Source organism: Pipistrellus hanaki, assembly GCF_964339955.1.
Source record: "Pipistrellus hanaki genome assembly, chromosome: 3".
In the NCBI taxonomy this organism is placed as follows: Eukaryota; Metazoa; Chordata; class Mammalia; order Chiroptera; family Vespertilionidae; genus Pipistrellus; species Pipistrellus hanaki.
The window spans coordinates 119047695-119069877 of record NC_140505.1 but is presented as its reverse complement, the minus strand read 5'-3'; the positions used below and the strand labels follow the sequence as shown (position 1 = coordinate 119069877).

The 22183-nt window shown below is 38.8% G+C and overlaps 1 protein-coding gene across 1 annotated transcript in view; it reads left to right on the top strand.

Moving 5' to 3' along the window:
- Positions 1-22183, top strand: part of TMTC2 (transmembrane O-mannosyltransferase targeting cadherins 2) — a 401251-nt gene that overhangs the window by 105979 nt on the left and 273089 nt on the right. The gene's annotated exons all lie outside the window — the stretch shown is intronic.

The window sequence follows — 22183 nt, the reverse complement described above, 5'->3', positions numbered from 1 at the left end:
ACGTTCTCCAACCTTTTGTGAGACACACATAGGAATAATCATGATAAAGAATAAAGTAAACAAATAAAAATCGAGATAGCACGTGACTGTAGGCATGAAGTAGAGAGGTTAAGCACTTAACCTGGCTTCTAACTCTTACGTTACTTACTATGTGACCTCACGCAAGTTGCTTAACCTCTCTAGCCTCAATTTCTTCATCTGTCATAGTAGAATCTTACAGAGGACTGCTTGTGGATTAAATGATGTAATACTCTTGAACCTCCAAGTAGAACTCTGGCTTGTGATATGGTCACAGTAAGTGGTGGTTAATAAGAAGAGGCACAGAAAGGCCTGCTGCCCTGTGGATGTGGGGAAGCAGGCATTTCGCAGAGCTTGGTTCTGCCTCTCCTGTGTCCGCTACAATCCCTTACGTTACCATGGTTTTTGCTTTATTAGACTTTTGTTTTGGGTCTTGATATCAGCCCTTAAAACCTAGCTGGACATCAGGTTTCTTCTCTTTCAAGTTATTTCATTTATTGTGTTTTCAGATCAGGGCTACTTTTTTTTTTTTTTTTTTTTTTTTTTTTTTTTTTAAAGCAGCTTTTGGAGGAAAAGTGAAAAGTGTAAATGTCAGAATTTACACAAGCTCCTAAAGTAATAAATGCTAGTTAACATGCCCCCAATTTTAGTAGTTTCAGTGTCCTCACACTTGTGAACTTGGTAACTTATGGCTTATTCTCACTGATGAAATAATAATAATGTCCTGTCCAACTAGTTGCAGGAGTACGGAGAGAACAAGGTTTGTCCTTGTTGATTTTTAACGGGTAGAGTGGAATCCTATACAAACACATTTTTCCTGTTAACATTTACTTGGAAATATGGAATGTGTTTGTGTGTGGCTTAGAGCTGTCTCTGTTGGTTGTAGATCATTTTTAAACAACAAAGAGGGGGTTAAATCAGAAACACACGTTGGCATGCTTAGCAGGCATGTTAATGGAAGTTCAGAGTACCAGGCTGTATTTTTGTAGCTTTTATGTATATATATATTTTTATTTTTTATCAACTGTATTTGTTTTTAAAACTTTTAAGGGGAGGCAAGAATTTTGACAACTTCCAAAATATTTGTCCATTTTTAGGAATCTCTTGTATGCACGGGGCATGGATGAAGAAAACTTCCAATGTTATTAAGGGGCATAGGTATTAGGATGAAGGCATTTGAAGGGGAAAAAAAATAACTAATTTTGAATTGGGAAATTCAAAGAAACTTTTTTTTAGTTTTTCTCCTTAAAGGGTGAAACCAATTTTGACAAAAACAATACAAAACAAAAAAAAGACATAAAAGGAAATGCCAAGCAAAAGGTCTGGCATATACAAAAGTGAATTGCCTGGTTGAATGAATAAAGTTTGGAGATAATGTTGGAGAGCAGAGTAAGAACTGATTGTAGAAAGTTAGAATTGGCAGGCAAAGGGCTTTAGACTTTGTGGTAAGCAAATGAGAAACCACTTAGAGCAGGCTCTGCAGTGGGAAGGCTAGCTCCCAGGGTAGGGGACTTAGAGAAGAAGGCCTGGTGATGGCAGAGCTTGTACAGAGCTTCGGTAGTATTTTTTGGTTTGTAAACATGAGAGCCTGAAAGTTATTAATGGAAGCTGAAAAATAGAGAGAATGACAAGATGTGTGAAATATCATAGCTCAGTGCTTGAGTATAACCAGGAGGTCACGGTTTAATTCCCGGTTAGGGGGACGTATCTGGGTTGCAGGCTCCATCCTCAATGTTGGGTGTGCAGGAGGCATCCAATAAACAACTCTCTCTCATCATTGATGTTTCAATCTCTCTCTCCCTCTGACTTCCTCTCTGAAATCTACCTGTCTATATCTATCATCTATCTATCTATCTATCTATCTATCTATCATCTATCTATCTATCTATCTATCATCTATCTATCTATCATCTATCTATCTATCTATCTATCTATATCTAATCTATCCTATATAATAAAGAGGTAATATGCAAATTAATCCTCAAGTCCTCACAAGATGGCTGCCTACAACCAGGCTGGCAGCGGTCCATGAGGGATGACCAGGCCAGCTGGGGAGGGGGGGAAGGGGCAGTTAGGGGCATCCAGGCTGGCAAGGTGGGCAGAAAGAGGTGACCAGGACAGTGGGGGGGGGCAGTTGGGGGTGATTTGGCTGGCAGTGGGGGGGCAATTAGGGGCAACCAGGCTGGCAGGGGAGGGGCAATTAGGGGCAATCAGGTCAGCATGCAGAGGCAGTGAGGGGTGATTAGGCTGGCATGGGGGAGCAGTTAGAGGTGACTAGGCAGGCACATAGGTGAGTGATTAGGAGCCAGTGGTCCAGAATTGTGAGAGGGATGTCTGACTGCAGGTTTAGGCCCGATCCTCGAGATCGATCCTAAACAAGCAGTCGGACATCCCCCAAGGAGTCCCAAATTGGAGAGGGTGCAAACTGGGCTGAGGGGACCTCCCTTCCATGCACAAATTTCATGCACCAGTCCTCTAGTCTATAAATATAGATGTGTGAAATATTATAAAAGTATTATCAGTGGAACTAGATTTAGGCTGAAATATGAGAGGGAATCAAAGATGGCCCTAATGCTTTGATAAAGAGTTTCTGGGAAGGGTGGGTACCATGACCTAATATACAAATGTAAGGAATATGAGGAGTTGTTAAATTTGAGTGGCCAGATGACACAATGACATCCAGATGGATACACCTAACAAGGTGATTGGGAATATGAAAGAGACTTGGTTGGTAGAACAAATATTGGGTTCATCCTCATTGATAAGATAAGGCATTTGAGTTCTGTGGGTGGATGTAGAGGAGGAAGTGTAAATACAAGTGAAGAGTAAATGTGCTTCTGAGAATAGAAAGGAGCTCAGCATCACAGCACAGTAGCAATGCAGTAGTTGACCGTGTTATGTGTTTATGTGAGATTAAGGAGATTGTCCCCTTTATGAAAAAAGTTATGGACAAGAAGGAAGGGGTAGTTCCTGGTCAAAGATGTGGAGTTAAAAAAGTGAAAACTGCTTGTAATGAATTGCCCCCTGATTTTTAAAAACAATTTCTTTGAAATTTCTTGATGGATTATTTTTGTTTATTGGAACCTAAGATTCTAAAAGACAAATCTTGAGGTTTATAATTAAAGAATGTTGCTTCTTTGTCCCTGTGAACTTTATAAAGCAATGATGATTAAATTTTGGTTTTCATAACAAGGGCAGATTTTGCCTGGGACATAATAGGTACTTAAATACGATAAATATGTATTTAAATCCTTCTTTTGTCCAGCCTTATCCTTTCATGAACATAAAAGGGCTTTTTACAAAGTAAGGGCTCTTAGATGCCCATTGATCAAATTATATCAATTTAAAATAGAAGACCAAATTTTTAAAAAGGAATCATTTATTCCAATAACAGATAATCCAATTAGACTTGGATTTTTCAGAACTTTTTTTTTTTAAGTGGAACTAACTTTTACAAGAAATCCTGCACTTGATGATACTGGAAGTTGGACTTCTTCAGAATCCTGGACATCTTACAGGTTAACCTGATCTGTGATGTGACAGGGGCCTTTTGTTTACACAGCAGGTTGCCCTTTTGTATGTTTATTTTTTTCTTTCTTTAGCTCTTGCCTTTCATTGCTGTCATCAATGATGCTACATATTTTTTGTTTGTTCCTTTGTTTTTAAATTAACTCACCAACCATTACTGAGATTCTGTTTTGTACAAAAGTAAATAGATAAATCACTATTCTACCTTCATAGGTTAAAAACAAAATGCTCTGGAGGCATCTAAAGGGTGGGAGGGGAAAAGCTAGGGTAATTGGGAGGCCATCTCTTATTTTGTGCAGTTGAATTAAACATTGTTGAATAGCCACAACCTAAGTGGTTCACATATGATCAAGGATTCCAAAAACTCTTGTGTCCCTTTAATATTTCTGTGAACTGTAACCACATTTTTTCTTTAAGGAAGAGAAGAAATGACTCAATTAGTCACACAAGTTCAGTAACACTTAGAATTACTTAATTTAAATAGTTAGGAGTTATGACGATGATTTTCCATGGCAACTATAGTTAATTTCCTCTTCAGTTTGCCCACAAGGGTCAAATACATATTCAAATGATAGTGTTTGGCATTTCTATTTATTTTATCCGTGGTATTTGACATTTCTATTTATTCTTTTTCCCAGAGGGAGGCGAATATGGAATGTGAATATGTATGCTTTAATCTTACAAATGCATGGATTTTTCTTAGAAAAGCTACTCAAGACTTTATGACACCTAACACAGAAACCTACTCAAGTTAAAACAGGTGCTGGATTTAGAGGTTATTAGAAGCAAACAGAAATGGGAATTTAGATCTTCAAATCCTAACAGAAATATTCAGAAATATTATAGGGTACAAATATGTTGCCTCACTCACTGTATGATTTTTAATTCTATGAAATTGATGCATAGGAAGTTGACACATAGGAGGTGATTGTATTTATTGCCAAGTGATTTTTCTCTTTATAAAAGGATTTACCCAGGGTTCCTTTAATTAGGTAGTTTACCCAGTGCATTTGACTGTGTGTTTCCAGACCATTAACTCCTTGACAGAATACTAGAGGGGTGAGGAGCTGAATCCAGTGTTAAGTTAAGCCTCTGAACTGGCTCCCTTTGGTTTATTGTTGATTGTTGGGTAAAATGTCATTTCATTTTCATATTATCTGTAAGCACTACTTCTGTGAGATAAAGTAGGTGGTTTAGTGTAAATTTTATCTATGATGTAATACACCAAATGTAGACTTAGATGCATCAGAAGAGTATTCTGTGATGCAGTGTATGACATATATATATATTTGTGTGTGTGTGTGTGTGTGTGTGTGTGTGTGTATCCTATATAATGAAAGGCTAATCAGTAATATGCAAATTAACCATCATTCCACAACAAAATGGCTGCCCTCATAGCCACAAGATGGTGGCGCCCAGTCCCCTCAGCTCCGCTGCTGTAGTTTCTGGCCTGTCTCCTGGGGCAGCGAGGCTGGATCTGCCCCAGGAGGGAGCTTATCCAGCCTACCTGCTCCACTGCTGCTGCAGTGTTGGGTCTGTCAGCCCTGCTGGGGTTCCTGGGGACCAAGCAGCGAGGCTGGATCTGCCCCCAGACATGGCAGACAGAGCCCGGACAACAGGGCTTGGGAGCTTCTTAGCACTGCTGCAGCGGGGAAGGCCCAGGCCTAGCAGACAGAGGCCAGACAGCAGAGCATGGGGGATTTGTTTGCAGGGTGATGGCGGGGAAGCCCCAGGCCTGGCCCGGACAGCATGACTTGGGAGCTTCCTTAGCGTGGCGGCAGCTGGGAAGACACAGGTTCGGCAGACAGAGCCCGCACATCAGGGCTTGGGGGCTTCCTTAGCACAGAGGTGGCTGGAACATCCCCAGGCCCAGCAGACAGAGCCCAGACAGCAGAGCATGGGGGTTTCGTTCACACGGTGATGGCAGGGAAGCCCCAGGCCCAGCAGACAGAGCCCAGACAGCAGAGCATGGGGGTTTAATTCACAGGGTGATGGCAGGGAAGCCCCAGGCCCAGCAGACAGAGCCCAGACAGCAGGGCTTGGGGGCTTCCTTAGTGTGTTGGTGTTAGTGAAGCGCCCAGGCCTGGCAGACAGAGCACACTGCAGGGCATTGGCCTTCCTTTACATGACACAGGGTGGGGGCAGGCAGAGAACAGACAGCAGGGCATGGGGGCTTCATCTTCATGGCTGCAGCGAAACCCCCAGGCCCTGCAGAGAACAGAGAACCCTGGGGAGTGGGCCTAAGCCATCAGTAGGACATCCCCTGAGAGCTTCTAGATTATAGAGGGTGCAGGTTGGGCTGAGGGACCCCCATGCATGAATTTTGTGCACCAGGCCTCTAGTATCCTATATAACAAAAGGCTAATATGCAAGTTGACTGAACAGCAGAACTACTGGTCACTGTGATGCACACTAACCACCAAGGGGCTGATGCTTAGTGCAGGACCTGCCTCCCTGATGGTCCGTGGGCTCCCACAGGGGGAGTGCCACTCAGCCCGAAGCTAGGTCAGGCTCAGCTGGTGAGCACAGCGGTGGTGGGAGTGCTAAGGATATCTAACTGCTGTCATTGAGACATCCCCGGAGGGCTCTCCTGCATTGTGAGAGGGCTCAGGCCGGGCTAAGGGACTTTCCCGAGAGCATGAATCTTGTGCACTGGGCCTCATGTATGTATGGACTTCAGATAAATTATATAGGGCTTCTGAATGTGTGGGCAACTTACGTGAAGGTATATGGAGCAGCATATGAGGCAAAACCCAACGTCACTGAAATAACTAATAAACACTGTCCACAAAATATTCAGACTCATTTATTGTGGACCGCACACAAGACCCATGACAAAATATTAGTACAGTAAGTGATGGAGACATCCTAATAGATATATTCAAATTGAGGTTTATACTGGAAAGGATTTATCTGAATTGAAGAGACTATACAAGAGAGTAAAATGAAATGAAAACTATTTAAAATATAAATGGATGATTAAAAACAGAATTATACATTTTATATCTGTAGCTATCTGAAAGTTATTAGCCTTTCTTATAATGGGTGCTGAGAAATTTTGTCTTACTTGAGACTTTTTAATAAAGACTTGGATAAATTTTAATTGGATTACAGAAACTGGTAATAAAAATTGAACAATTTTCATTACAGTTCCATGTACCTCAGAAATTATTAAGTAAATTATCTAAAAATAACATGAACTTTCTTTGAAATGTTTCAGAAAAATGAAGCAGATGGTATAGTTAGTGTACATATATCCCTTTAACAAAATGTGCCAGATTTTATTTACCATGCTTGTTTTAAAAAGGTTGATAATGTTATTTTATTTCTATATGTAGGTTAAGTACAGTAAAATTAATTTTATTTATATATTGCTTTGTAGTTTTAAAAGTGCTTATATTTATACTTTAATCTTTACAATCGCTAGGTAAGGAAGGATTTACTATTGTTGGCTTGTAGATATGAAAACAAACTGGAAGACCATATTACTTAATTACCAGGCATGTTATATACTCTCCTTTCATTTAATTTTTTAATCATTCAGATACTTATCGGTCACTCCTGTATATGACAGGAGGACCTCTATAAGTACTGGCGGCAAAATTGTGCTATGACTTTTAAGTTTCTAGTCCGCTCTTCTTTCCTCCTGCTATGTGCTGCATCTCAAATGCCATTCAAAATTATAATTTGGGTAATCACTTCTTATTCATTTTGCTCAGAAATTAAAACAAGCAGTTTTAAATTTGTTTTTGTTTCTTTGGTAATACATATATTTTCTTTTCTGCTAACATTTTTGTGTGTAGATTTTCTATAATCATTTTTTTTCAATTGTAAATTTGTGTAAAGCATTGCTATATCAAATTATACTTAAAAACTCATATATTCTATATCTCCACTTGGCATTAGCCAACACTTTCAAAACTTTTTACACACTTTAATTCATTACTCAGTGAATTACTTTAATGAAAAAGATAGATATCTCAATTGACTTTTTACCCTCAGAGAAAATGACTCAGAAATTATATATTTATAACTTTGCCAGTATTTAGAAATGAGTAAGTGAACATATCCATGGTAAAAAATAAAGGACATTACAGCTAGTCTCCAGTAATATATATTGGACTAAGGAAGACAAGTCCAAGTCCAGTTCAATGAACTTTTCTTTAGTGCCTGTCTATGTAAATATCATGGTAGGTGGTACTTTGAAGATAAACAAAAAGAAAAAGTCTCAGATTTTGCTTTTAATGTCATTGTCATCTGATTGGGAAGAGATTAATTGTATATTATACAGCTAACATCACAGAGGTGAGAACAATTAGTCCAACAAGGTTGCCAGCACAGAAGGAAGAATTAAATTCTCTTGGTGCATTTTTGCTAGGCTTAGGGAGAGAGTTGCACTGGAACTCATTTTAAAGGATGAGATTCCTGTAGGAGAAATTCACATCTTGAGATGGTAACCCAGAATAAAAAGAGAACAGAAATAGTGTAAGTGTATATGATATAAGTCTGGCTAGAAATAGAATTTTTTAAAAAGAGTTTTATTGCCTTTAGACATTCTTGCAAATACTTAACTATTCATTTGTATTTTTTTCTTACTTTTTGAACCTATAGTCTCTGGGCATAGATAGGGGTTGAAGGTAATCAGTTTTGGAACTTGAGTGTGAGGGTGGGTTGAGAATTCATGACAGTTGTGACTGTCATATAAGAAATAGTCCTTTCTTACCAATTTTCCTGTGCCTGGTGGCTTTGAGAAGAAACATAGGAGTCCCATACTTGGGGTGTACAGTATTTCTTTCAGCTGACGTTTTTATTGGATAGAATTCTTATGGTATGGGTTTGTGTATTGGAATATTATTTAAGTGAGGCCAGTCCTTTCTATGTATTTCACCTTATTAATATATTAGTTTTAACTTTGGAGCTGAAACTGCTTTCAGTCCTGGAGAAACAAGAAATGCGTTGGTTATATGTAAGGATATTTACTTTCATTTAGTTGAAGAGAAAACATATCATAATCAAAATCTGTACATGCCTAATGAGAGAGAAAGAAGACAAAAATATAGTCAGTTCTTATGCACCATGTTCTTTATTTTAAGTTTTATTTTTTTAATATAGTTTACACACCACGTTCTTAGGGTGATTTCCTCTGTTGTGGTAAATGGAAGCTTATGCTGATTACTGTCAAATAATTAGGTATTGATTTTCTTTAAAGTATAGTGGGTGATATTTTTAATTTGTCTGTTAAAAGGCAAGGACATCATGTTTATATGAATTGCACATTACAAAGCTATTTTAATTTTAAACAACATAGAATCTATACTAATAAAAGCCCTCACGCTGTGATGCCCTTACGCCATAACAATCCATCACCAGGCGCTGCATGTGTAGCGGGTGCATGTGGGTGGGCTGGGACTTGATGCTGCATGCGCTGCATGGAGGTGAGTCCTGGGCTCTCCATGCAGATCTGCAGAGGCGGGTCCCGGTGGCTTTGCCAGGTATGGAGGAGGGATCCCCAGCTCCGGCCTACCTCTTTGTGGCAACCCATCATGGAGCCCCAGAGGGGTGGGCAGGGCCTACCTTTTTGTGGAGATTGATCGGAGGGCTCCTGCACTGTGAGGGGCACAGGCCAGGCTGGGGAATCCCCTCACCCCTGAGTGCACGGATTTTGTGCGCTGGGCCTCTAGTTAATTATAATTTACACTAAATACAGAATTTTTACAAAGCAAGTATTTTATTCACAAAATATTGCTCCTGAAATTGGGTCTATAACCTTCTTTAGAACATGGGAAGTTTTATATTTTCCACAAAGATTTTTAGGAAACAGAAATCAGTAGTTTTTCATTCATATTATGCAGGAAATAATTGTTGAGCATAATACTGTGTATTATGTTCTTCTACACACTGTGGTACAGAAGTCTCTCTTCAAAAATATTATATTCTAAAGAATTAATGAGGTTTTCACCAATTTCTTTTATATTTATATTAGTGGCCCTGTGCAGGAATCCGTAAGCCAGTAGCTTGCTGCCACTTGCCTCAGCTGGCCACCCTGCCCACTGCTTTTGATGGCTCTCTGCAGCACATAGCTCACTTCCCCGCCCTCCTGTCGCTGCCCCACCCTTTTGCTGATTGGTTGTTAGGCATCACACCCGACCATTTGTATATTACTTTTATATTATATAGGATTTCACAAGAATGGTATTAATTTGGTTGCTCACCATACATATTTCTTAAGCTAATATAATGCATTAATTAGAGAAATATCAGAACAGATATGAAGTTTCATGTGTGTTTGCAAATTATTTTAGAAACTCAAAATATAACTACTTAAATTATAATGGTGTAAGAGCTTATGTATATTTTTCTGAAAGGATCATTTATATCATGATAAATATTTAGTATTGCTACAGGTAAATTACTAAGTGTTTTGTTGTGGTTTATCTGAAGATTTCTGTAGCACGAGCTATTTCCTAAGGTATTTTAACATATCTGAAATTTTAGGAGAACGTTAGTCCTTATTTTTTTCTTCTTCGGTAGCTATTGCATCTCACTGACTGAAACACACTAGAAGAAAATCAGTTATTGTAGTTGTTTTAGACCAGCTGTCATTGGGTGTTTTCAACTGCATTTCTCTGTTATAGTGATTGTATGGAGAAAATTGATTCATAAGTCCTTAAGTGTCTTGGGAATTAAAAAAATATATAAAAAAACCATAGGAGGTAAGGGATTGCCTTAAAGCAATGACCAAACTAGTACAAATTAGCAGTACTACTGCATGTAGTACAATTTGCCCATTTAATTAAAAATGTTAACAGACTTAACTAACTCTTTTGAATAAAAGGTATATTTAAAGTGACATCAAATCATTCTCAAATGTGGCTAGAACTAAAACCAAGTGGAATTTATTAACATCTGTAGTTTGGCTATAATGTGACATACATATGAGCATGTTGAGAAATATAAAATAGAAAAACAAAAACAAAAACCCCTCCAGGGACAGATTATTGAGTATCTTTATGTGTCAATGCAAAATAATTGTATTATTGGTAAGTAATAGGAATTCATGAATGATTTCTGAGGAGGGATGTTCCATAGTCATTCATGCCTTACAAATATATCAAGACTGTACAAATACAGCAGTATTTGGGGAGGATTGAAAAGGAAACTTATAATTAACAATCCGGGGGGTGGGGTGGGGGTGGGGGAGAATGGGGACTATTTCAAATTAAAAGGCAATGAGAGCCAGAATTACTAGTTATTCATAGGAGGAACATAAAATAAAGAACAGATATAAAAGGCAGGGCCTTGCTCGAATTGTTTCTTTGCAACCAAATGAATCCTGGAGTAAGCAAGAAGTGGTAACTTCAATATCAGATGCTGCTGACAGAAATCATTGGAGCTGGTTGAGGAACTTCTTTCAAGAAGAAAAGAGCTGTTGACTTTTAGAAGTTTTGAGTTTGAAATACTGCTGTGAAATCCAGATGGAAATGTCAAATAGGGTATTTAAGGATTAGTGATATGGCAAAGAAGATAGCTGTGGTAGAGGTAAAGCTATAAGACATAGAGCATGAGGGCATGAAGGGGCAGGGGCTATTGCAGGTCTGCTTCTAAGCCTGGAGATGACCAATGGGATTTTCTGAAAGTGACAGATAATAGCTTGGCATCTTCTTAGGGACTTTGTATGTAATTTCAACTTAAACCTTCCTTCATGTAGTTGAAACCAAAGGCCCTTATGATTTTGATTAAACTGAGTTGTAAATTTTCTCTCTCTATAAATACAGTGGTTGGCAAAGTAGCTGTAGAGTTGTTTGTCTGGAAAATAATACAATAAGTAATAAATAGCAACACAAGAATAAACTCTGTGTTTCCCTTACTCACAACTTTAAGCCTGCTTTTCTCCCACTCTCATACACCCCTCAGGGTCCTAGCCTTTCCCCCAGATAAGCAGCAGTCCCTGAGGCAGCAGAAGACAGTAGCCTGGACCTGACTAATAGACACAGTCTGGACCTCTGGCAGCATAATGACAACATCCTTACCTAAGTTATGTTTCATTTCCTGAGTTCTAAGCTGGACTTACCCCCTGACTGCTTTCCCATGAAACCAGAGGGACAGACCTCAGAGCTGTCCTCAAGACTCACCACCCTTACCTCACCTCCTATCAGCTAGACCCCAGCATGTTCCTGAACCTCTAACCCACAGTGCCTTGTGATTTTTCCCTATATAATCTGTAACTTACCCGCCATCATGCTGGCTTTTGAGCATTAGCTTCTCATTCTCCTGGGTGGTGCCATCCTATATAATAAAAGGCTAATACACAAATAGACCAAACAATGGAATAATGAAACAACCGGTCGCTATGATGTACACTGACCACCAGGGGGCGTGCGTGCAATATGGCAGGCATCAGCAGCAGGTGGCAGAGAGCTGAATATGGCAGGTGTTGGCCACAGCGGGATGGTGAAGCAGGTGAGTGGAGGTGCCAGACCAAGGCAGGCTGCTAGTTGATGTCATTGGGGCGAACCTCTGGTGGTTACTGAAAATTCTTTGCTCCTGTGCGCCGTGGTCCTGCCTGGTGCTCGCACCTGCTGCCTGCACCTGGCACTGGCCCTGATCTCTCAGCTTCCTCAGTGGGTGGGAGCAGTGGCTGCTGGCTCTGATCACCCACTAAGGGTTCTCCACCTCCCCCTGCTCCTGAGGGGCAATTGGGGTAGCAGCCACCACTCACACCTGCTGCTGGCACCGGCCCCAATCGCTCTGCGCTGTCAGCGTGAGTAGAGCTGGCGCTGTCAGCTTGTGGGAACTGTGGTGGCAGGAGCAAGGCTGCTGGCAGACAGTGGACTGGGGGCCGAGGTGGGAGGAGCCGAGTGGGGGGCATGGAGGATGGGCCAAGATCCACGCCTGAGTCTAGTATAGCCTCACAGCCCCCAGTTCCTTTCAAGGTGCATGAATTTATGCACTGAGCCCCTAGTTCATAATAAAACAGATGCTATTTCTCCACTGTGATTCTCGGTGTTTAGTGTTTGGCTCTGCTAGTGCCAGGTGGATGAACTCCTTCTGTTCTGTCACTCATTTCCTGACTTTTTATGTCTTATTCTATGAGCTGGTCAACCTCAAACACTTTGCTACTAAAACCAGATGCTAATTCTATTATTTTTGCCAGAGTTTCAGATTTTACTTTAAATGTAACACCCAGGTCTGTGCCTTAATTTTATTCCTTTCATCACTTGGTTGAAATTTTTCATTCATTTCTCTGAACTCTTTCCTTTTGTAATCTGTAAAATCCAATGTCTCTTCTGATTATAGAGTCTGAATGTTTCTTATCTAGTTAACATCTTGTGGCTCACAATCCTATGTATGCTTCACCATCAGGTAGCTTCAGTCTACTGATTTCACTGAGGATTCTGTAAAGTATTGCAGCTTATCTGTATTGTAGGATGTAGCTTGATTTATGTTATTTGGTAATGATTTTTAGGAGTTCCTGTGTGGTCTTCAGAGCCTTAGAAATCCATGGCTTAATACACTTCTCTGGCACTCAGTCATATTTGTGTTGTTTAGTGATAAGAGTATTGCATTCGAAAAGATTTTGTCATCCTCTTTTAAATACTATGCTTTAAATTTTACAGATTTTAAAAGAAACACGTAAGAATTCCCTTGGGGATCCATCTGACCATACATTTGGCATTTGAGGGGAAAGTGTAGCTCCTCTGACACTTAGGGTCAGGAATTGAATTCTCTATTATCCTTGCATTTTAAAGGGATCATAACTGTCAATCCCATCGTGGGAAATCTTTACTTCAAGTTTTATTGATGTTGGCAACTATTCTGCTGACGCTCCATACATTTGTGCTTAGTCTATGGCAGGAAGAAGCAGGACGAGTTTGTTGACTAAAACGTTTAATTGCACAGGGAAGGTGTGACCCAGCAAATCTACAGAGCCCATTGTGCTTCAGATTGACAGGCTGAATCAGTGTAGAAGATCACACTGCCCCTTCCAGGAGAGAATAATGGGCTTCATTAACTTCCATTGTACCGGATGAGTCTTCACGGTACACGGACTGAGATTGGAGTGGTTTAGTTTGAGAAGGCCTTTTCTTCCTCTACTTCCTAAGGGTTCTAATGGACCCATATTACCTTCACACCTCCCCCTCTCCCCCGTCCCCTCTATGAGCAGATTGTGCTCATCTTTGAATGTCCATGACTGAGCATAATATAGTAGATATGTAGGAAGTACATAATGGACACATTTTATTTATTAAGAAATTTCCCCATTTAAAGTTTTTGTTGGAGCTGAATGTACTAGCTGCTCCTTTTCTAATTCTTCATTTTAGAATTGAACACTGAAATTGTCCATTTAGAGAACATTTTACTTGTTATAAAATTTATAAAACTCAGAACATTAGGGAAGCCTAAATCATTTCAAAATGACCAATTATATTAGTGGCTAAATTTCTTTTAGTAATATTAAGCTTCACTTGTTGAAGGATTAGTTTAAAATGGAAAGATATTTGTGTGGTGCATGTATGCAATGCCACATACTCTATTTCACATCCCCCTAGAATCAGTTAATATCATTAATTCCTTTAGGGATTTTTAAGAGACTACCATGATATCTAAAAAAAAAAAAAAAAAAAAGTCATGGTTTAGGTGGTACCTTAGTGATGATTTCAACATGTTTTGACCTCTGAGATCTAGCATGAGTTTGTAATAAGTTAGAGTGTATTCCCAGTACAATAGGCTCCCATTATCTTTGTGTGTGTGTGTGTGTGTGTGTGTGTGTTTGTGTGTGTGTGTGCATGTGCATGCACATGTTAGCTCCAATATTTCAGGACCATCAAATTTTGCTCTTTTTACTTCAAATAATATTGGGCTGAGGTTAAGGTTGTTTAAAAAAAATGATTAAAGGAGACAATTTAGGTGATACAGACAGACTTTTACACTTCATGAAGTGGATAGTCTCTGTTAGGGTTGCTGAAGGAGGAACACATGAGGCCAAAAGGGGTAAAGAATTATGAGTTTACTAGAGGCCTGGTGCACAGAATTCATGCAAGGGTGTGGTCTCTAGGCCTGGCCTACGATCAGAGGCATCTTTTCCAGCTGCCCACAGCCGACCCCCTACCCCCCAGTTCCCCATTTGCCATCAGGTGATCAGTCCTGATGGCCAGGGAAAGGCACTGAGAGATCTGCTGTTCCTGCCTGCTTGCCGGCCCCACACCTACTGTGGATAGCTATCAGGCCATTGAAGCCTGCCTCCTGGGGAAAGGGACCAAGAAGTGATCAGTGCACCTCATAATGACTGGTCTAGCGGTTGATTTGCCATTAGGGTCAATTTGCATATTACCCTTTTATTATATAGGATAGAGGCCTGGTGCATGGGTGGGAGCTGGATGGCCCGCCCTGAAGAAGGCCCTGGATCTGGACGGGGGCGGTCCACACAGGAGGGGTGGGGCCCGCCTGGGCGAGGGGCCACAGGCGGTTTGCAGGCTGGTCACACCCCTAGCTTTGTCAGGAAGGACATCTGTTCTATCTGGTCTAATTATCATATTACCCTTTTATTAGTATAGATTAGGTCATCTGGAAAACCAGGTGAGTTGAGCCCCCAAATGGTACCAGCCGAGGGCTGGCGAGTCAGAGGTATTAAAGGATCTAGATGGGCTTTTTCTGGGTGGAGCATTCTTTGGGCTGGTCCTGATTCCGGAAAGGTCCTTTGGGGAAGGATAATGGTCTTAGCAAGTGGAATGTGGTCTAAGCGAAAGGGCATGTCCATTGTGAAGTGGTCTAACGGTCAGTTCCCAGGGGAGGGAGTATTGATTCAGTTATTTAGATACAATTATTTGATCAGACTTAACAGTCTCCTTTTGCAGAACTGGAAAGGGGTGGGGTGTTGAGAAGGCACAGAGTTGTCTATGCCTTTAGGGATTGGCCTACTGGATATACTGTGCTTCTGGTCAGTCAGAGCATTTATAGGAGCACAGAAGTTATCTAAAGTTTGTTTTGTTGAAGTGGTACCCTGAGCAGGAGCAGCTACATCTTGGGTTTAGATACTTATTATAACAGCCAAAAGGATTTTTTTTTTTTTTTGGTCCTGTAGTTATCTCTAAAAATGGAAAGGGCAGGTTTGCATGCTAGTAAATTTCCAATTGCTAGAAATGTTTAGTAGAAATTAGGAAAATTGAAGGAGATTCTAATTGGATCTTCTATTGGAAGAAAGGTTGGATAAAATTTGCCTAGGCAAATAAAACTTTCTTCTGTTTATTCAGTCTATCCTCTAGAAATAGGTTGAAATAGATAAAGCACAGAATGTACATAGGACAAAGATCAGAAGAACCAATAATTTTTCTTCTATAGAAGTCTATTTTCTCCTATAGAAATCTATTTTGTGCATTTTATTTGATATCTACAAAATTTTTTACTTTGCCTGAAATCTTTTGTGTTTATTTTACTGTTATAATATTCTTTCAGAAATTGAGTCTGTAGTTCAATACTGTATAATACCATTTGGACAATATCATGTAATAATTCTTAAATGTGAGTCTCTGTTAATGGAATGATAAAAGGTCATTTGTGCTGTTAAAATCTATAGCCTTTGGCAAAGGAAAAAAGAATTTGTGTGTGTATGTCAGTATTTATTACCAGTAATTTGCTTGAATCAAAATCTTCACCGTTATTCATTAGGTCATTTGTGTCTTCAGTCATTAAACTTTGTCTCATGCTTCAGTGCCAGTGCACACAGTGAGACTATAAAAGAAGAAATTGGCTCTTCAGTTACTCCATAACATGGACTTCCCTACTTCTAAATGAACCCAAGTTGATTGTATGACCCTGATAAGAGTTAGCTGATTAAACTCCAGAGCCGTTGCCATTTGCCTTCTCTACAATAGAGAAGACAGAAATTGCAGTCTAAAATTTTCCATTATCACAAAGGTCAACCTACACATCCAAGAACCACTGGTGTGTGCTACCAACTTGAGCCTGCCAGTGAGGAAATGCAGAGAGGGAAAAGGTAAGGAGTGTAAGAAGTCACCAGTGTCAGAGGGATATAAATAGTGATGGAAAAGAGAAAATAAAAGAAAGAAAAAAGAAGTAAAAACAAAAGTCATGAGGATCGACTCATCAATGTGGGTTTCATTTGGAAGCAGGGAAGTCCGTATTAGGGAGTAACTAGTTAAGTGCCCGGTTCTGCTTTTCTTCACTGGCAGGTTCAAGCTGGATGGACCACAATAGTCATACCTTTGGGATGATGGAAAATTTTAGGACTCTTAATTTTTATCCTCTTTGCTTTTTGTAGCATTTTCTGTACTCTCCCAGGCAGTACATTTTGCTTACACATACACATTAAGGGAGAAATTAGGTAGAGCTGTGATTTTTATGATGAGGAATGAAATCGCCTCTTTCCCCCCTGGTGTCTCATCATTCAGTGCTTCTGTCTCATTTTTACTTTATGAAAGTAGCTTAGCTTTCGGACTTCCCAGGCCTGTTGTATTATTTTTTTTTACTTTATTCTAGAAATTGCCATACATACAACTGCTGACTGGATTTTTTTTTTGGTTTTTGTTTGTTTGCTTTTTAAGTGAAGCAGTGAAAAACAGAATTCCAAATACTCCCAGACGATGTATATCATTAAAAATGATTTATTTTTGTCCTTGCTCAAGGTGTGATCTTTTCTTCTCAATTAAGTTTCTTTTCGTAAACCTTCGCAAAATTAAAACTGTTTCTCCTTTATTGGAGGTCTGAAAACATGATGGATGGTTTCACTTGAACGCTTCCATTCTTCTCAAACAACCATGTGACAAAATTTTGCCTGAACCCTTCCAGTGCACTCATCCACATGCCATAGGCCATGAGCTAACAGAAGGGCTAAATGCACATTTCTCTAGGTCATTGGTAACAATGAGCATGGATGTTGGTGAAGTCTTTGTGTTTATTTTATGTGTAAATGTGTCCAGAGAAGGCATTCCATGGTTTGATTGTTAGCATTTTTAGGGCTTTGTGAATCTCTCTAAATTTAGTATGGCATTGCTCACTAATGGTTGCTGAATGAATACACTCTAATGTTACGTAGTATTCTAGCATTTTGAACTGTCATTTATTTTTCTCTCTCATGTTTAGTTTTTAAGAATTTCCTTGGCTCAAAGGGATATAGGTACAAGTCTACTATTGTAAAATATGCAATTATTTTAGGATAATTTGATAGGTATTACTTAGGTTCACTTTATTTCCACAGGGAAATCCCAGGTAGCCCCGCTCATGAGAAGGGGCATGGGTAGATATTTCTTCTTCTATGTTTATATTCTGGTTCTGAGTACTTGTGCTGAAGGAGATGGGTAGATGTTTTTTATCTCCTGAACCTTTTTTTGTACTTCCTTTGTCCATTCTTTCTGTTTCTCTTTCTTCCTATCTTTGCTTCCTCCCCCACCTCTTCCATCCCCCAAAAAGAGGAAGAGTAAGCATTTATTGAAGAAATCTGCATATAAGTGGACTGGTGCAGTTTAAACCCTTATTCAAGGATCAACTATAATTGTGTAAGTATTAAGTTCTGGCCTAGTTTCTAGTTAATTCCATCTCTTAACGGATATTTATATGGATCTTATAATTGATATTACAGGAAGTTGATCTTTGAAGAGAGAATAGATTATAATTTATGCAGCAAGCTCAGTCTGTTAGCGGAACCCAGAACCCTTTTATGGCTGATAAGGTTTGGTGGCCAAATTAGGTCAGTGTGACCTTGATACACTGATAAAAGTGCACACATGCCTGTAAGACTTTGGTTCAGGATTGTTCTGTAACTCCCCTATCAAATCAAAGCGTCTAGCAGGCACTCAATAAAAATACAAATGAAACACCAGGTAGATGTTTGAATGAAAATTAACTTAATTCACACATGCCAGTGTATGAAGAAAAGGACCGATGTCAGGATTTTGTATAAGGAAGAGATACAGAATGGGTTAAAAAAAAAATTAGTAGGAAATTTCATGCTGATAAAAATTTAGTAACATTAAATAGCATGGGAAGTTGCTACTCACTAGGATGTTAGACATCAGTGCTATAGATTCTATGATTTGTGGTCTTTGAAACTTACATGTGAATTTAAACTTTCTAGTTAATTAAGGAGGAAGCCAATTATTAATGAGATTATTTTCAGCAAATAATTTATTAAAATAGATATAACGATGCGTTAGGAACCACTGTATATGTTTCATTATGATTTAGTTCTTCCCTTGACAGAAGAGATAGGAAACTAAGGGAACTTTCTTAAATTGATTCCAAGTTGACAATTGAAATAAGTTTACTTGAAATAGTTTTTGAACTATTAGTAGCAATAAAAATAGGAGATACAATTGGCAATGTGAGGTGGGGTGTCCTCCTCTTTCCCTCTGAACCTGAATGGGAAGGGCAATGGAATTCCCAGATTCAGTCAGCCATGGGGATAGAGAGCGAGTCAGGGTGTAAGACCAAGACTTGAGAACAATGCTCGGTTTTTAATAACTTCAGCTTCTCAATTGAACAAAGTGTTTGTAGTTCATCACCAGTGGTTTTTTCTGTCATTGGTGTTTTCTTTTTTTTGCTTTTCATGCATTTTTTTGCTTTTCATGCATTTTAATTGTTTCCTTTTCTAATTTCTTCTCTTCCAGATAGTCTGGTGTACTGTCTCCCAATCTTGTGGGATGAAAAACCCCTATTATATGTTTAAATAACAGCAACAAAAATAAACTCTCCCAAGTAGGTGTGCATATTTACATATGTTACATAAACATAATTATTCAAGTAATCAAATGGCATACTTAGTGGATGACTTAACTTTAAGAAATGGAAATGTTCTTCTATTAAGAAATTTTGTTCTGTATATGTAAGATTTTATATATTTGCTGCCTTTCTTTACTGTGTCCTCATAATTAGTTCACTTTGTAATAGGAAAAAAAAAATAAATGAAAACCACCAGAGTGCTAAAAATTGACCAAGTTTGTCATTATTAATAAATGAGAGAGTACACATAAATTAATAATAACTAATTGAAATTTTTACCACAGCTTCAGAAAACATGTCAAAGTGATGGTTATTGTAAATTAAAGGGAAATAGCAGATGATTCTAGATTTGGATAAATTTACACATACTGAGTTGACTTACAAACAATTTTTTTATATTATTTTTAAATTTTTTTTTTTTTTTTTTTTTTTTTTTTTTTTTTTTTATTGATTTCAGAGAGGAAGGGAGAGGTAGAGAGAGATAGAAACATCAATGATGAAAGAGAATTATTGATCGGCTGCCTCCTGCATGCCCCTCACTGGGGACTGAGCCTGCAACCCACGCATGTGCCCTGGACTGGAATGGAACCTGGGACCCTTCAGCCCTCAGGCCGACACTCTATCCACTGAGCCAAACCCACTAGGGCTTACAATATGCTTTTATTGATCTTAGAGGGGAAGGGAGAGGGAGAGAGAGAGAAAAAAACATCAAAGGTGAGAGAAATCAATGATCAGCTGCCTCCTGCACAACCCCCACTGGGGATTTAAGCTGCAACCCATCATGTGCCATAACCTCCTGGTTCATAGGTCATTGCTTAACCACTGAGGCATACCGGCTGGACCAAAGCTCATTTTTAAAAAATGGGTTTTTAAAATTGATTTTTAGAGAGAGAGGAAGGGATTTTTAGAGAGATAGAAACATCAATAGGCTGCCTCCTGCATGCCCCCTACAAGGGATTGAAGCCGCAATCTAGGCATGTGACCTGAATCAACTTGGTGACCTCTTGGTTCATGGGTTCATGCTCCACCATTGAGCTATGCCAGCCAGGCCGAAACTTCATTTAAAAAAAAAATAATGTGATTTTATTAATCTATCCTGAAATATAATTTAAATATCTTTTCATCCAGTGAAGGAAATCAGTCAATGAGCACATACTTTCTTGTGTTTTCAGCTTTGTTTACAGTACTGTATCCCATACTTATCCTGTGTAGCCTTCCTTCTTATGAAGATTTTTGATTACAAGGGCAATTATTAATTATGATTGAAGCATATGTGGGAGCACTCTGACCTGCTTTCTGTTTTCATATGTTAGAATCCTAGAACCCTAGAATAACATGCTGACGTTACTCCAGTACTCCAATTATGTCTTTATTACATATGTAATCTTCAGGTTTTTAAACTTTGTGCTACATTTGCATCCTTTTTTCTCACACCTCTAATGATTTCTTTTTCATGTTCTCTGCTACATTTTAGAATCCAAAGTATAATTTTAATGGTCTGCTTGAAAAGATATTTTTAATTTTGCATTCCATTTTGAATCATTTAGTCACATAAAAGGACTCGCAGAGATGGAGAGCCTCAATTATGTTCACATGTAATTATGCAGCATCATTTGCTTCAAATCATTGCACATCTTTGGTGGTAGTAGAAAGTATTTCTTAATTACTGGATGGACTGATTTTTTCCTATGGTTGAATGTACGTGGCTTTTCTGATGAGCTATTAGAAATTCTCTCTGATGTGGCCATGTAACATGCACAGCTTACGGGGGATTGGAATATCTCTTTGGTAATTAGACCTATGAGAAGCTTTCCGGCCTAATTCCTGGAGCCCTGTCCATATTTGTGAAGTATTGATGTCTGCAATTTGACCTCCTTTTCTTTGAAAATTTGCTGATACGATCAATATGCTTCATCTTAACTTTTACATATCTACTTTAGGGCTAGAGGTTTCAGGGAGCTCTAATTCCCTTATTTCACTGATGCAAAGATTGGAATGTAATGATGTTAAATGATTTGCATAAAGTAATTCTTAAAATTGCCGACATTATGACTTAAATACAACCTTCTGTAATTTAATTGTGTGGTGAAATTCTAATATGGCTAGGCCTATTAAAATAAATAAATGGCCAAAAGGAATTATGAGGAGTAAGATATAAAATATCAAAGATATTGAAATTTAGCTAACCATGATATATTAACTAAGTAGCCACAGTACGCTGGTTTTGTTTGGTGTGGAAATAAAAACCTTAAAGGTGTAATACCTACTTCTTCCTCTCTCATGTAAGGAGGAGAGTGAGAGGGAGGTAAGTCACATGACCCTACCCCTTGTCTAGCACTTGAGGAAAATGGGGCTTAAAGAAGTTGAGGAAATGGCCCATGTTCACTGAATTAGTAAGGGACCAAGCTAGGGCAGGTCTCATACTTGCCAGCATTCAACTTTTTATTATTCTTTGTATCAAAGGATAACTGCCTTTAACTATAAGAGGGGCACATCTCTACAGCTCCTGGGAAGTTTGAAGATATGATTTAGTTTGAAAAACTCAGATTAAATGTTATTTTATCATGGGAGAATACGTATCAGAGACCTAGAATTTTATGAGAAGGGCAATAAGTTTCTCATGGGGCAGGGTCAACTGGTAACCATGTCTGTGTTCAATAGAGTGTCGTGTGTAAACGGTTGCTAAATTGGCTAACACACAGCATGATCATAGGTGTTTGGACTTAAGGGGGGGAAAAACCTAGACATTCAAGAGACTGAAATTCAGAAAGTCCTTCTTTTTAGAGATAATAATTTAGGAAGTTATATGCTATCTAATATAGTGATTAAAATACACAAGTACTATCATTTATTCAAAAGCAGTAGTTTTCTTAGTAATCTTAAAGAAAAACAAATTTGGGAA